General features: G+C 43.3%; 1 protein-coding gene across 4 annotated transcripts in view; it reads right to left on the reverse strand.

Moving 5' to 3' along the window:
• PCMTD1 (protein-L-isoaspartate (D-aspartate) O-methyltransferase domain containing 1) overlaps positions 1–10744 on the reverse strand; it is a 40730-nt gene extending 29986 nt beyond the window's left edge. For 2 of the 4 annotated variants that reach the window (XM_064386174.1, XM_064386166.1), the window contains exon 1: positions 10522–10744. The gene's annotated coding sequence lies outside the window, so the exon portion shown is untranslated. Of the gene's footprint in view, positions 1–10020; positions 10171–10436; positions 10460–10521 lie in introns of those variants that run through there. The other 2 variants (XM_064386172.1, XM_064386173.1) reach the window with 2 other exon arrangements.
• Positions 10745–13380: the final 2636 nt, after the last annotated feature.

A 13380-nucleotide genomic window follows, 5' to 3' on the forward strand; every position in this document is an offset into this window, starting at 1 on the left:
GGCAAAAGTATAGAAGTGACACAACATTTCTGCAAATTTTAATATTGTGATTGCTTTCCATCTAAGACACCTTTATATATATATATAAAGAACAATAGTGAGAGAGTCAACATTTTTAAAACCAAACTTGCTTCTTTTTGCAAAAGATGGTTAATAATTTAGTTTGGTTGACCAGAACAGAAATTATGCTCCTTGGAGTAATCATCAGAGTCCCTAGTAACAACTGGGGGACAGGGAGGGACAATCTTCTTTTATAATGAAATACAAAGTAGATTCTGTACAAGAACTGAAAAATATTTTCCCAACCTTTTACCATAAAAGTTATAGTCCTGAAGCAGATCAAGTCACACTTCATATAACTTTGACTAGGCAAAATGTGGCCCATGCCAAAATTTTCACTATTTCAGCCAGTACTAAAGTTCAAAAACTTACTGCACACAAACATTTCAAGTTATTTAAGTAACTCACTTCTAGCAGCAACAGAACAACATATGCCTGTTGCCTTTAGCAAAAGAAAACAGAAATGAGGTCAAGTGTAAAAATAGAAGATAGTTGCATTCCTGACACTTGAAACCTCATCTTGGAGTTATGCATTTACTTCAGTCTCTTAAAAAAAAAAAAACCAAAACCAGGCCAAATTAAAAGCAGAAATACCCCAAAATTTTTTGGTTTCCAATCTTCAGAAATGTATCTGAAAGCTTCAAAATAGCACACAATAATCACAGCATAAACAACTTAAATACTGTATTATCATGATGTTTAACTTTCATAGCCTGAGAACCTCAACTTTTATTTATTATGCATCCTCTTCTTATGAGATGCTAAACAAATACAATTTAAGGAAAAAATATATCCCAATTCTTCTGTGCTTAATTCTTAAGAGTACAGTGCAATACAACAGTATATTTTGAGAAGTTATTTTACTTAGTCCTGTAATTATCAAGAGGGAAGAATGAGTGAAGCCTACTCCTGCTTCCTGCTTCTCCTCAGAACCACGAAATAAAATTCTCTCACTGATGCAATCTTCCAGAAGCATCACACTGGAATCACCATTTTTTTCAAATGTAGCTTGTTTACTAACATTTGTACACTGAGTTTGTTTTATTTTGTCAAAGAAAGCAATGGATATCTACCCTTCTTTCTTCTTTTTAACCCCCAAGTCCTACATATCCAAAAGCTTTAGACATTAAGGATCAATATCATAATTTGTCTCAGTCTCTACAGATACCATAAATCCATACAAACTATATAATGATGTGACTTTGTCCATAAATCTCTACTACTTAAGATTGTCAATGCTTACTTTATATAAAACAGAGATAAATTTCCCTTTCATGGTTCTAACAAAAAAAAAAAGTGATGATTTATCCAAACTTTCAAAACATACTAATCAAGTACAAACTAAATCTATATTAAAATTCTACCAAAGTCTCTAGTCATCCAGGAAAAAAAAAATCAACACTTTAGTTTACAACATAAAAGGCTACAGCATTAATACTGCAATCAAATCTGTTTCACAAAGGTTCATGCAAATATTTTAATATTATCTTTACTTTAAGGTAATGTTTCAAAGTACTGCTTTTGTAACAGTATCATTTTAATTTACCCCTCTGTGGCCAGTCTGTACCTTCCACCTTAAATTTTCCACAGGGCTTGCAAATGATTAAACAGATTATCTGCCTGCACATATCAAAGTTAACTTTGTTGGGTTATGTGACAGGAAGCTGTTTTGCACACAACGGAGCAGGGGTGCATTTACAAGTGGGGGAAACACAGATGAATACCCTGAGCCAGCCTACCACCAGCTCTCTCCACACTCCCACCACCACTGTGCCTCTCCAAGGCATTTCCCAGATCCAAAGGTGGGACTTTTACAGAAGTAGCTCTGTAAAAGCTCCCATGTAGTGCAGGGGAAAGGGATTTGGGGGATGGCACAAGTCCTGTGACTGGATGCTCGGGGGAAGAACCAGAGGTGGGGAAAGGGAAAAATCACAGTGACTGGGGAGAAACAAGCATGGGAAGACCACAGCTATAGTGACAAGAAGGACAGGTCACCTGTCAGCAGGCTGCAGGTCAGTATGTGTGTCCAGCTATGCCCTGCCTATCCTGTCCGACTGTCAATCTCCTTTTGCAACTCTATCTTGGGCTTCTGTTTGGTGTCCATGTGCACCTACAAGACACTGAATCAGACCACAGGTCACAAGGGCTGGTGAGTCTGTGGTGCTGGCAAAGCAGGGTGTGAGCTTCTGCAGGTCCAGGTGTAACCATACAGAGTAGCAAGCTGGACTGGCCAGCAAACCGGCAGAGTGGCCTTGGGACTGGGACGGAACACACTGGCCAAGTGAGGCAGCTGAGGCAGGTGGCTGCTGGAAGAACAAAGAGGGGTCCAAGGTGAGCTGTTGGAGAAGCTGTGGTGTTTGGGATTGGCAGCTGAGCATGTGCGTGTGTGTAAGAGGCAATGGGGCATAAACAGACCCAAGAGTTCCAGGGCAGAATGAGTGCCTAAACCCAGTAACCAGAAAGATTCGTAATACATGCACACATATGTTTGAACACACAGAAAGAGGAACGGGATGAGGCCATTGGTGCTGTTTGTGCTCGCCTTAGTGCTGTCTCCTGTGTTGGTGTGGTGGAAAATTAGAGACATAGATGCTGAATACATGTGCTTGTTTGCTACTGAGAATACGTGCTTAGCCTCACAACTCACTGGACCTGAGGCCACAGACACCTAAACTAAAAACCAGAAATACTTGAACAAAACTCCTTACAGCCCTCCTTTAAAAGCACAAACCAAAATACACAAGCACATTTTAAACTTGAAAATGTTTCTGAATTACTGGTTTTCTTTTTCTTCAGGTATGAATCAAGTACTACTGTAAATGTGGCTCCAAAGTTATAATTTACTTACAGTACCAACAATGGCAGATGTCATCTGGAAAGGATTTGAAGCACTTGTGAAAGCTCCAGTAACCACTCCAAGATATTCATGCAAATACTTCGGCAAGAAATGGAAGTTGAGAACCTTTTATCATTGACTATATAGCAGCTGTGCGCTTGCACATCTCATGATAATCATCATCCCCACAATCTTACTGTATCAGGTTTTTTGCAGTCATACAAAGCACATGGTTTTCACCTTACATAAGTGTAGTTTACAGATAGAACACAAGAGGCTGCTACACTCACACAATCTGATGTAGTTATATCAGGGACAACTCCAGTTTATTCAAAGCATGCCAGAATAGAGAAGCCAAATTTTACAGTGACTTTTTCTGACAACTGAATTACTTCAGAAAACATCAGAGAATCTCAGGAAACTTGGCAGTAATGAGTCTTAGTCATGATGAATGCATAATTAACTGAAGCAAATAACAAGAGACTAAGGCCTATGGGATTTTATAATACTGCAGATGTCAGCTCAGCAGAAGTCAAAAAAACTCAGCAGCTTGACTTTCCTGTGTCCTTCCAATTTCACTGACCTTCTGACCGCAATAATGCCAAATTTAGAGTTTCTTGAAGGAAGAACACAGCAAAGCTTAACAAACTGGACTACACGGAATGGAAGGAAAACCACAGTTCATTCTCAAAAGGGTAGAGGAAACAGTTTTGCAAATAAAGAGCAGGATCACATGCCCAGCAGAAAAAGAGCCAGCAAAACCCCACCCACCGAACCCAACAAGAACTACAACGCAAAACAAGAATTTCATGAATCTCAGGCAAATTAAAATCAAATCTTGTAAAGGCAAACTAAATGTACCAGTAGAAATACAGCATTCCTGATTACTTTAAGTTATTTACACTACAGAAATATTAACCATTTATCGAAATTAAGCATCTCCTTTAGCAACTGCTTTGGAGTTCAGTCTTTCACCAATGCTGACTTGCATTCATTTCAGTCATACTTATCAAGCAAAAACAATGGTTCTGAAGATAGTGGCTCCCACAATCATTTCTGAGGATTGAGGATAGTGGCTCCCACAATCATTTCTTTTTTTAACTTTGATATATAGAGCATGATATAACAGCACAGTCATCCTGACTGAGTTGAATAGTATTACTTGGCTTTTTCTTTTATATGTCAAGAAAACCACATGGTAATTCCCAAATATCTGCTATAAACACTTGCTACAGAAATAAAAAAAAATCTCAAAATAGTAATCACTTCTCATTTTCTGCCAACCACATGGTCCTAATTCCTCTTTTAATGTTAAAACAACTACTTACAGGAATCAAGCCTTTCAACTGGGACAGGGATGCCACAGGCATATCAATTGCCAACTGTGATTCACTAATTGACTATTACTATAAACAATTACAACTACTATCACTTCATATACAAAAAACCCATATTGATACAGGAATCTCCTTTTGGAGAGGCAGATTAGTCTTTTTTTAAATATGAATAAATAATTAGGACATGTAACCCCTGAGATTATCTCTTTGAAATCTAGTTACCTTTCACTCCTGAAGACAAGTAATAAATTATATTTGTTTTACTTGAAGAATGGCATCAATACATGCTTTTAATAGTTACATTCCTTTTGAGTCTACAATATTACTGCATACTGCCTTTCATTACATCTTAAACTAGTATTTTAGAACAACTCTGATTTGACTGTAACTCTTACCACTAAATCTAAGATGACATTTGTAGACATCAGATGGGAAAAAAAAATCTTCCCAGTGACAGATGCCTCCTGGAGGAACATTATCTAGTATTACAAAGTTGTCACTATTCATTCTGAAAATAGTTTTCAAGATTGCTTAATTTGCCATTAGAAATATGCACCTATCACTTAAAATTTTAACAAGCCAATTGTTAAAAAAAGGGAAGAAATAATTATTATTACTGACAGCTTTAATAAGACTTATCTGTTTAGAAATCATGCAAAGAAAAGGTTTTGTAATAAAAACAGCAAGCTTCTGGTATTTGTGATCTGACTTGAGTGCTCAAACACAGACCTCCAGTGCTATTTTAGGTGCTCATCCTAACTATTGGTTACTTGGCCGGTGCTACAGCAACAATTAGTGCTGAACAACAAAACAGAAAACTCTTCTGCCCACATCCTGTCTTTGCTCCTCTGCAACTAACTCAGAGAAGCTGCTCTTTCTGTGTCACTTAAGACTGCTTTGAAAGGAACCTAACTTGAAGCAACCAGATAAAAGGCATTACTGGCCAAAAGAGACCAGAAGAGCTAACCTGGAGACATTGACTTGTAACAAGTCTGTCATCAGCAGGTTCTCAAAACATTCAGAACAGAGATCCTGTTTACAGTACCTACACTGCCACAGAACTGGCTGGTTGTCCACGTGTGTCTCTAAACATACACCACCTCCAAGAAAGCAGGCACGTCATCAACCAAGACAAGGGCTCTATTCCCTAACTGTTGAGCTACCTCTAATTTAGATTTATCCTGTCTGCCATCTTTTTTTTTTTGTTTTGAATACTTCAAATAATGTAGGCCTTCATTAAATTCTCTCGTATCTAACAGCTCCATGCTGACAACTCTGATGCCCTGCAGCACCTCCATAGAAAAGTCTTTCATTCAGGATTAAAAACAGCTCATGTCACTATCAAACCACTTGATGAAAGCCTGTTACCTTTTAAACCAGATTTTAAGGGTTTGTTGTCAAATTCTGAATTGTTTCCTCAAACAAGTTTTTCAACATTGATTCCAATTGTACTCTTTTACACCCTAGAAACACAACAAATCCCAACTCTGTTTTGCAACTGTATGCTGACCAAATACTACTTTGAGAAAATCAAGTGAAATGGTCTACTTGAGAGGTATTCCAAACGCTGCCTGTTATGCCACCTTAACAACACTCCCAGTATCTTAAACCTCCAATTGCATGCAACTCATAGAGCTCAATACTCTGCACTGGTAAAAGCAAGAACTTTACATCCTTTCTTTACTAAACAAAACAAAGAAGTTCAAAACTAGCCTTCATTAAATGCATTTTGTAAGTAGCAGGCTCCAAGTATTTTTCTGCCCCAAGACAGCCCCTCTAAGAAGAGAAGTTCCACAGTAATTCCCCACTCAAGAACTTCACTGTACAAGAATACAGAACCTGTAGCTTGTGAGCTCCCATGGTGACTCCCAATGTCACACCTAATCTCTTTTAGGGCTGTGGAGTTTGTCTTTCTTTGCTTACTTTAAGTGTTCTGTAATAATCTCTAAACCAGTGTCTTTCCCTCACAATAAAGAGCAATTCACACTTTTGTGCTTCAATTTAAAGAACTGATAAAATTAATTGAGAAATATGTCACATATCAATTGTAGTCACAATATATAAGTGATAAAGACCCTACAGTTGTTTTCCAGACCTGTTTCCAACCCTGCAGGTTCCAATTATTTTATTCTTTCAAAAAAAAAGTTTCTTTGGACTAACTGACATTTTTAAAGACATTTTTGCTTACATTTTACTTTTACTTCTTACTTTCAACATTTCCAATAAACTTCTGATCAGAAGTAGATTAAGCAAGAATCCACACACATACATCACATCAGTATTCCAAGCTCCTTGAGGTTAACATCACTGTCGACTTTGAAACATGAAGTAGGTATGACATACCAGGACAAAAAGGACAGAAAACTAACACCCCTCTTCTGAATGCCAGCCAGCTATCTTTCAGTTCTATAAAATATTATACTCACCATCCTGAGCTGCTATAAATTCTATCCTTTCTTCAAGGACCAGAAGTCCAGCCCAAATTTCTTAAGTAACACAGCAGCAGAAACTGCTTTAAGAGCTTGCATGAAGGAGGCCTGAAGGCTTTCATTAACATCCAGTGCACACAAATAAGTCCCAAAGGAATTGGAGCACGGTAGTTATATCCTAATGCTCTCATGTAATTATCCCCATAATATTTGATATAACTACCACACTTCAGTCCTTGTAATTTCATAAATGTTGAAACAGAAGAGTGTGAACACAGTTCTGCAAAGCAGATACATTAAAAGAATTCTCCATCCAAAAAATCCACACCTGTTGGAGAGGATGAACTATGCAGATCAACTTCTGACCCTACCGGAAGAGTCCCGGAGTGCCTTAGGCCAGTCACATACCTGATTATTCATTTGCAAAACATAATTGCATCTACATTCTACCCACTTTTGCTTTGAGGAGTTTACATTCTAAGTAGGTAAAACAAATGAGATTATATAAACGATGTCTGCATTCAAGAGTGCCAAGTGCTGGAGACTTCAAGGCACTTTTCTTACACAGAGCTAATTAATCATCAGCTACAGAGCATCACTTTCAGTTCAGCAGGGTAGAATAGCAGATCTCTTTGACAATCCTGCTGAAAATGGGAACAAAGCAGGAAATGAAGAGGCACATGTAAAGACACCTCTCATCCAGAAAAAATTACTGTATTCTCAGGTGTTCCTCTCCATGCACCTAAGACTGGCATGAGCATTACCATAATGCTTAGTATTTCAGAATTGCTTTTTATGTTTTTGTTCTGGGGAACTTTTGAAACACCCAACATAAACCTTTGAGACACTGCATGGGGAATTTTTATTGCCTGCTTCTGGGGGGAAAAAACAAGACCAATGCACTACAATGTCTTGCAGTAGGAATTCTGTAATAATGTCTTCTAAGTTTGCCTTAAGACTTACACCTGCACTGGTATCATGCCTAAGAAGCCTACCTTTAGCTTCAGAATACACACTTGCATCTCAAAGCACTTCAAGTTTACAGAAACACAGCCAAGTGACTGCTCTGGGACAGCCCACCACAGGCATGGAAAACTACAATCCATGCCTGACACTGAGGTCCTATTTTTAAGTCTCTTATTAGACAGAAGCCTCTTCAAAAGGAGCTGCAGGTTGGGGCAGTCACTGACAGGCAAACAGAAGACTAAACAATAAAAACCACCAAAACCACCAAGATTATGATTACAGAAATGGCAAGATTTTATAATGTATCAATAGAATGCTTCAAAATTCAAACTGGCCAGTCACATATCTAAAGCAAGTAATGACAAAGATTAGATGAAGAAAATTCAGAAAGAAGGCAAATTAGAGGAAGGAAGACTTTTACAAAAATTCTGGAGTGAAGATCAGAGATGATGCAGGGAAGGAACCTAACCCTGCACAGACACAGTGATAAAATTTGGCCATCCAGGACTGTCCAGTATTACATACTTTTTTTCTGCTTCTGCAATTTCATTATATTCTCCTCACTGCAGACCTCCCAACAACATCCAATTGTATTTTCTAGCACTTCTGAGGGACACTGACTGTTGTAAAGAACATCTGGCTAAGTGTCCATCTCCAAAGCCCTCATTGTGGCTCTCTGACCTCACATACTTCTAACATTCCTACCATTATATTTATTCACTCAGAATCAGTTAAAATACCAAACGATCTGTCACACATTTTTCCACCTACAAATCCAAAATACTTTTCAAACTCTCCCAACAAATCAGGCAGGAGTTCTGCAGAAGACAGCTCCACTTATCCAAGCCTGATTCCTTCCAGAGATCTTCTGCCCAGAGTAAGGTAATGGTCCTGTTGGGGGGGGAAAGTGTATCACACATTATAATTCATTTGCAAGCAGAATGGATTAAGGTTACAAAGACATTCTCACCACACATTATTGTACTTTACTAACTCTAAGCATTAGATTTTTTTGTGCGTTCCATCTAGAAAAGTATTCTCTCTAACACAGAGGTCATATGGTCAAGAGGAATTGGGTATCTTCATTAATTTGCTGAAGTGCTGACTAGCCTTATTCTGGGTATTTTTTGTGTGTGTCTCAACATTTGCTGCTCTTTATGAGAAGAAACCTTACATTCTTGCTAAAGCCTGCAGTTCAACTGTGCTTGACTTATTAGTTGACAGGAGCGAAAAAAAATAGCTCCTAGCAGAACACTAACTATGTTGGCACTGGCAAGTACTGCAAGGACACAAGCATTTTCCACACACTAGAGCACTTTAGTACTTTCATAAAGAATTTGTTTTCAAACAGACCCTCCCTCACCCTTCCACCTTAGGTGTTTGTTTTCCATTTTTGCTGTTGCTGTTTTTTGGTGGTTTTCTCTTTTTTTTTTGTTTCTTTTTCTGGTTTGTTTTGCTTTGTGTTGTTTTGGTTTTGTTTTTTTTTTTTTTTTAATGACAGAGCTGCATAAAGCAGGCCCAGGCTGCTGACCGAGTATCAAATAAATGCCAAGATTCCTTCTCCCTCTGCCCCCCCTTCCCCTTCCTGCAACTTCAGAGGGAGCCGCTGACAGCTGCCGAGGCAGGGGGAGGAGGGCGCTCGGAGGGCAGCGAGACCCGCACACGCACTGCGGAAGGCGGCCCGAGGTTTCGGCCCAAGAGGAATCCCATTAACACCGCAGACCGCAGCTCAGCTACAGACGTGACCCCAGGACGCCTCCTCGAGCTGATAACAACAAAGAAAACAAGACGGGAGGAGGTGGCAGCCCCGGAGCCAGTTCCTGCTCCTCCCCTTACTCTCCTCCCAGCCAAAACAGAGATCACAATATAAACAGAGAAAAACTGTGCGTTTATGGCAAAGCGGGGGGCAGAGGCTGCCTTCCCCTTTTCCTCCGGCAGCTGCCGCCAGGAATGCTCACCGGCCGACTCACCCTGGATTGCGGGCGAAAAGCAAAGTTATCGCGCATTTCACACACTTTATTTATGTAAACAAAGTGTCCTCCTGCAGCCGCACCACCTCCTCCTCTCCCCGAAAGGGAAATACCCGGCATTAGCCCACGGGTTTTTCTTGAAACAAAACAAAATGTTGTCTCACGCACCCCTCAATGATGCCTCGGCCTGGAAGACGCAGTCCCCACAACCCCATGAGGCTGAAAAGACTCGACAGCGGGGGAAAAAAAAAAAAAAAAAAAAAAAAAAACCCAAAAAAAAAAAACCACCAAGCCCAAAGAAATCCCCGAACCCGCAGGCTTCCCTTCTCACTGCATTTCCTCAAAGGCAAACAGCAAGCGCACAGCCGTCACAGGGGGAGGCAAGGCGCGGAGCCGCAGCGGGGGACAAGCGCTGCCCTCACCTTGCCTGCACCACCACCCCCGCCGGGATCTCGAGGCTGGAACCTTCTCTCTCGTCCCCGTCCTCCCACCTCTGCCCAGGCCCACGGCAGCTACACCAACCACCTCTCCTCCTCCCAACCCGTTTTGGGCCAGAGATTATTCATTACGCAGACGCCGCGAGGGGTGGCAAGGGTCGGGCAAAGGAGGAGGAGGAGGAAAAGGGGCTGCGGAGGGCGTAGGCACGAAGCTGGTCCTGTCCCTCCCTGGGGCGAGCCCTCGCCCTGTCCCGGCTGCACGAAAACAACCTCCTCCCCCCCACCCCCCTTCCCCCGCGCCTGCGTGCGGGGCCCGCGGACAATGGGGAGCGCAGCGCCCGGGGAGCCAGCGAAGGGCAGGGGCCGCAGGGCCACGTTCTCCCCTCCCCCGCCGAACCCACCGTCCCGGCCGTCCCTCGGGGCCTCCGCGCCGCACAGCGCGGCCGGAGCGCAGTTCTGCCCGCCCCCGCAGTGCGGGACACTCACCCGTTCCGCAGCGGGCCCCGCACCCTGCGCTGGGCGGCACCGGCGAGACCCACTGGGGATGGGGGGGATGGGGGGGGGGCCGGAATTGAAGGCAGAAGAGCGCTCCGGCAGGCCGCGGGCAAACGGCCGAGCGAGCGGAGGGCGGCGCTGGGTGGCGGCGGGTCGGGGTGCGCGGGTCGGTTCGGCGGCCGGGGTCACGGTCGGTGTCGGTGCGATGGACGGGACGGGACGGGACGGGACGGGGGAGGCGGAGCCCGACAGCTGAGAGGATGTAAACAGAGCGTCACGTGACCCCGCCCCCCGCGCGCGGGGCCGCCGGGCGAGGCGAGGGCGAGCGCTGCGCCGCTCCGAGCCCGGCCCCTGATTGGCCGCTCGGCCCCCGCGCCGCAGCCAATGGGCGGCCGGCGCTCGCGGCGCTCGTCACCAGTCGCCCTGGGGCGGCGGGGGCCGCGCGCTGGCTCCTCCCGCTCCCATTCCCGCTCCCGTCCCTGTCCCCGCCGGCCGGGACGCACTGCCGGCAGCCCCGTGTCCCCTCCCCGCCCCTCCGGTCTCCCGTGTGCCGCCGAGGATCGGCAGCAGCACCGTGTTGTCCTGCGGGAGGGCCGAGCCGCGGCGGCGGTACCGCGGGCGGGCGGCGGGGGTCACGCAGCCGCGCCGCAGGCCCGGATTTAAAAACATTCCAAGGTGTCCCCGGTGCCCGTCCCAAAGAGCTCCGCGTCGCCCGGGCTTCCGCGCTCTGTGGCGTTCTCGTCGTTCTCAGGGGACCCTTCCGTAGGGTCTCTCGCAAGGGGGATCAGAAGGTTCCCCCAGGCCCCCAGAGAAGGGCACTCGGGCTTTGTTGTCGAAGCTCCGAAAGAGTTTGAAAAACTACAGGAATTAAGAGAGATCACGGGGAAAGCTCGGAGAAATCATTAGAAATGTCAGAAAACGTCTAAAGGGGGGCTGTAGAGATGGTAAAAAGGTCTAGAGGGGATGATGCGTGAAAAACAGCTGAGGTCATTTGCCTTGGGAAGAGACGGGAGAGACCTCACGGCAGGCGGCAGTTTCCCTGGAAAGCGGAGGGGGGCACTTGATTTCTTTCTGGTGACCAGCAAAGGGCCTGTGGGAATGGCATGAAGATGTTGTGGAGGTTTTGATTGGATATTAGGAGAAGATACTGAGGGTTGTTAACTGGCACAGACTCCACAGAGGAGTGGTTAGGGCACTAAGTCTGACACAAGTGTTTGGACAGCACTCTCAATCCCTTGGTGTGATTCTTGGTGTGGTCCTTTGCAGGGCCTGGAGTACGGCCTTGGTAATCCTTGTGTAACCCTTTCAACTCAGGATATTCTATGATTTATGAATTTGGGAAGGAAAGACATACTGAGGAAGGAAACACACAAAGAAGTGGAAAGTCAGGGAAGCCTTGGCCCCAGTGCAGACTTGAAGCCCAAGGCGATGAAGAGTGTTGGGTCATTCTGAGTCCTGGTCTCAAGTCATGTTTCTGAGGCATTGTCTCATGTTCGGTTTGCTAAGGAGGAATGATGTAGGATTTGGAGAGTCAGTGGAGAAAGAAGGCTTGGCTGGTGTTTGGGAGAATTAAGAGTTACATAGGTGTCAGGACTTGTAGCAACTTGGCTAATGTGTTTTTGTTGTGGAAAGGAATGAGAAACGCCTGAGGTCAGTATAAGAAAAGGGATGACATTCACACTTCAGGAACAGTAAGTTCATGTTCACCAAACAATCAGGCAAAAGGTGTAGTATTTAAGGATTTCAGGCTAATGGATACGAAAACCTGAATATGTTGAGTGGGTGTTATAATAAAACTAATCTAGATAACTTGTAGACATTTACAATGATAATTTAATCTGGAGTGTTGTAAGCACTGAGTGCTTTGTGAAATGCAGCTGAAAGGCATAAAGATTTGAGCTTTAGCCAAAGTTTGAGTGATGGTGGAACATGATTTCTAACTAAAAGTCCTGAGAACTGAAGGACATTAAAGTGTAGCTGGTAGGAGGCCAAGAGGATTACCCTGTTGGGGGGGCAGGATTAGTTAATACCTGGAGCTAATACCTGGAGTTAATAGTTGTAGATGGCAATGACTGAGGTGAAGATAATTGGCAATATAAGGAAGAGGGTTTCTGTTAGGCTAGGACCCAGAAAGGAATAAGTCTCCTATCAGTTGGACTGAGTGATTCAAATAGTGCTACAAATTGCTACCCTGTTAGAGATGTAACTGATGGCTCCTTGAATGAGAGAAATAAAAGGGAGAATAAACACATAAATTCAATTTTTACATTGAAATATGCCTTGCATCATTGCATCAGTAAACTAATAATTTTTACTGACTTTTAATATTGTACGTTTGTTTCTATTAAGAATTTCCTGTTAGGTGTAATAAGTGTGTATAATTCCCTGCCTATTGTATGTGTGAAGGTTTCCTGGGTTTGATTCCCTCTCTTTCTATCACATCCTTGATAATTTTTGTGCCTGAGCAGCATGTAGGCATTACCTGTCAGACAAGGTGCACTTGATCAGTATTCATTCAGGACAGAAGTTATGTTTTGCTCATTCAGTTTTAAGATAATTTTTCAGATAGGTTTTTTCCTCTGTAAATTACCAACTGATACTATTTTTTCCATTTGCAGCAAACATGGACATACAATTAGGAAGGCTATTCTGCCATCTTCTTTCAGAGCTGAAAAGAAACTGCAGCATTCAGGTCTAGCAAAAAATTCTACTCAGGCATGTATAATTCTCCAAATCTGTTCTAACTCCTGTCCATCCATTGTCAAAAAAGAAGGAAGGTTTTCTGATGCAGTATGTAACTTCTGCACCTTGGTGTGAAAGACATTTAATGTCACATTATTTTAAATTCAA

Source organism: Passer domesticus, chromosome 1 (genome assembly GCF_036417665.1).
Source record: "Passer domesticus isolate bPasDom1 chromosome 1, bPasDom1.hap1, whole genome shotgun sequence".
NCBI lineage: Eukaryota > Metazoa > Chordata > Aves > Passeriformes > Passeridae > Passer > Passer domesticus.